Below are 3,544 nucleotides of genomic sequence, written 5' to 3'. Positions count from 1 at the left end.
TGGTGGGTACAATTCTGATTGTCTGTGGGTGCCTGGAATATTGTTTGAGAACTGAATTTGGGCTTAGCAGGGAAAAATGCTGTGATCTCTTTAGATTAACTGTGGGAAGGGAGGGGGATGGACCCTGAATGAACAACTTTATTAGTCCTTACTTCATACCCGGATAAAATTGGTCCCATCTTCCCTTGTATACTCTTTACTCTAAGAATTCTGACACACAACGTGTTATTGCTAAAGGATTCTGGGACCCAATTTCAACGTTGCGGGAGGAGGGTCCCCACAGCACCAAGCAAGTCTCTGGCACCACCTGAGTATCCTACAATTCAACTCAATTCTGACACAGTCTACCTGGAAAAGTGTCAGATCCTGCAGGTTAAGGGCTCAGTCCTGCAAGACTGCTACTCCCTCTTCAGATGCCAATCTTGGGCTTCTGACTGACCAGCTATAGGTCTGAGGTTCCATACTACTCCCTTCTTGGATTTGATTAATTTGCTAGAGCAACTCACAAAACTCAGAGAAACACTTTACTTACCAGATTCCTGGTTTATTATAAAAGGATTTAACGTGGGAACAGCCAGATGGAAGAGATGCATAGGGCAAAGCATGGGGAAAGGGCACGGAGCTTCCACGGTCTCTCCAAGCATGCCACTCTCCTTGAATCTCAACATGTTCACCAACTTGGAAGCTCTCCGAAGCCTGTCCTTTTGGGTTTTTATGGAGATTTCATTACATAGGCATGATTGATTAAGTCCTTGGTCATTGGTGAGTGATTCAAACTCCAGCCCCTCTCCCCTCCCTCGAGGTCAGGGTGTGGGACAGAAAGTTCCAACCCTCTAATCACCTGGTTGGCTCCAGTAGCAACCATCCCCCATCCTTAGATGAGGTCCAAAGGTTATCTCATTAACATAACATATCTTATTAACATATCTCATTAACATATTTCATTAACATTATCTCATTAACATAACATATCTCATTAACATAACAAAAATTACCCAGTTATCTCTCTCATCACAGGAAATTACAAGTGTTTTAGGAGCTCTGTGCCAGAAACAGAATGAAGACCAAATATATATTTCTTATATATATATCACAATATGGTAATTGCACTTGCTTTTAGAAAGTCTTCCTGTACTCCCTTCCCATAGACCCTACACTAACTCAACTTGAAGTTTTTAAGGACAACGACCATATATTTTTCATATTTGTATTTTCCTTAGGGCCTACCTCTAATATTTGGTCTGTAGGTAGTGAGTGCTAATGAAGTTACACATATGTGGAAAATGAGATTGCTTTGTTTGTCTTTATCTGGCCTTCTTCCCCCTCATCTCCCACATCTGATTAGCAGGTGCTGTTTTACCTTCTAATATCTCTCAGATCTGTCCATGCTTCTTCCTGCAGCCTGAAAGCCTTCCTTTCTCTCCTCTGTCTGATAAAACCACTTATCCTTCAAGTAATCTCTACTGAGAATAGTTTTCTTGTGCCTTTTTGCCCTTACTCCAAGCCACGTTAAATTCCTCTCCTATGTGCTCCCGACAAACTCTGGGAATAGACCCCTCAAAGCACTTACTACTTTGTGCCACTACTATTGGTTTTCTTTCCACCTCTCTCCCAAATCCTGAGCTTCTTGAAGGCAGAAGTATAGCACTTGGCAATAACAGAGGCACTCAGTAAATGGCTTTTGAATGAATGAATAAAATGATTCAGAGGTGAAAGAGTGAAAAACTCAGATATTTTGTTACCCAAAGTGTATCCAAGACTAAATTCTGTGTTACATTATGACCCTGACAGTTCATTAGCTAATGTTTTAACTTAAATAATGAAATGTTTCCCTAGAAAAATGCACTCTCATGAGTTTGATTACTTCACATTCGATTTTCATTATCACTCTTGTCTTCATTGGGAAAGATCATTCCTTTCTTTCTCCAGAGAGGATGCAATGAGTAACTTTATGCTGTTCTGATAAACTTACACAGTTTACAGGAAGACAATTCTAGTTAGAAATTCAAGAAGCCAAAACCAAGAATTTCATAACCCACAGGGATAAAATTTCTCAGACAGAATATGGTAGATTTCTGTGTACTCATTGATTTTCCCACTCCAAAGAAAACTGTTTGCTCTGAGTGGTAATCATTTTCTGTAAAATCATTTGCATAAAAATGGAATGGAAAAACCATAAGAATAGCACAGAAGACCCCAAAACATTGTCTTCTCTCTATATTTTAATCACTGTCCCCATGAAAGTTTTGCTTCACAAATGATTTTATTTTGAGTCTATGTTAGAAATTACTTAGTTGGGTGATGTGAATATTTAAAGGCAAAACATATGCTGAAGAAATATAAAAACAATTTTCTGTATGTGTTCTCACTTTTAGTTTTAATTTTGTTCTTGTTGTTGTCATTTGTTTGTTTTGTTTCACATTTACTATGGTTCATGGGGTGTTCTCATTTTTGTTTTTTCTTGATTGGGCTCAGATTTGAAACAAATTGCACTTCCAAAGTCCAACAAACACACACACAAAATCACTTACATGTGCTTACACTTTTTCTTAGTTCCCCGTGTTTTCTCTAAAGGAAATAAAAATAATGAGATTGCTAATTTATATTTTGCATTCTATAAGTATGTGAATTTTAACCGCAAGTGTAATCTAATGTAATATTATTTTAAATGACCTTTAGATTTCTTTTTACTACACCCTCATATGAAAACTAAATGATATAGGCTTTATTTTTTGTTTGTTTTTTTAACATCTTTATTGGAGTAGAATTACTCTACAATGGTGTGTTAGTTTCTGCTGTATAACAAAGTGAATCAGCTATACATATACATATATCCCCATATCCCTTCCCTCTTGCATCTCCCTCCCACCCTCCCTATCCCACCCCTTTAGGTGGTCACAAAGCACTGAGCTGATCTCCCTGTGCTATGTGGCTGCTTCCCACTAGCTATCTGTTTTACATTTGGTAGTGTATATAAGTCCATGCCACTATCTCACTTCGTCCCAGCTTACCCTTCCCCACTCTGTGTCCTCAAGTCCATTGTCTACATCTGTGTCTTTATTCCTGTCCTGCCCCTAGGTTCTTCATAGCCATTTTTTGGTTTCTTTTTTTAGATTCCATATATATGTGTTAGCATACGGTATTTCTTTTTCTCTTTCTGACTTACTTCACTCTGTATGACAGACTCTAGGTCCACCCACCTCACTACAAATAACTCAATTTCATTTCTTTTTATGGCTGAGTAATATTCCATTGTATATATGTGCCACATCTTCTTTATCCATTCATCTGTTGATGACACTTAGGTTGCTTCCATGTACTGGCTATTGTAAATAGAGCTGCAATGAACATTGTGGTACATGACTCTTTTTGAATTATGGTTTTCTCAGGGTATATGCCCAGTAGTGGGATTGCTGGATCGTATGGTAGTTCTATTTTTAGTAAAACTAAATGATACAGGCTTTATTGTGGTTTGAGTTTTATTCCTGCTTAAATTCAGAGGCTAGTTAATCATAGAAAAGCTTTTAGAAAAATTCATGGTGTT

Source organism: Globicephala melas, chromosome 5 (assembly GCF_963455315.2).
Source record: "Globicephala melas chromosome 5, mGloMel1.2, whole genome shotgun sequence".
In the NCBI taxonomy this organism is placed as follows: domain Eukaryota; kingdom Metazoa; phylum Chordata; class Mammalia; order Artiodactyla; family Delphinidae; genus Globicephala; species Globicephala melas.
This window is presented reverse-complemented; position numbering follows the sequence as displayed.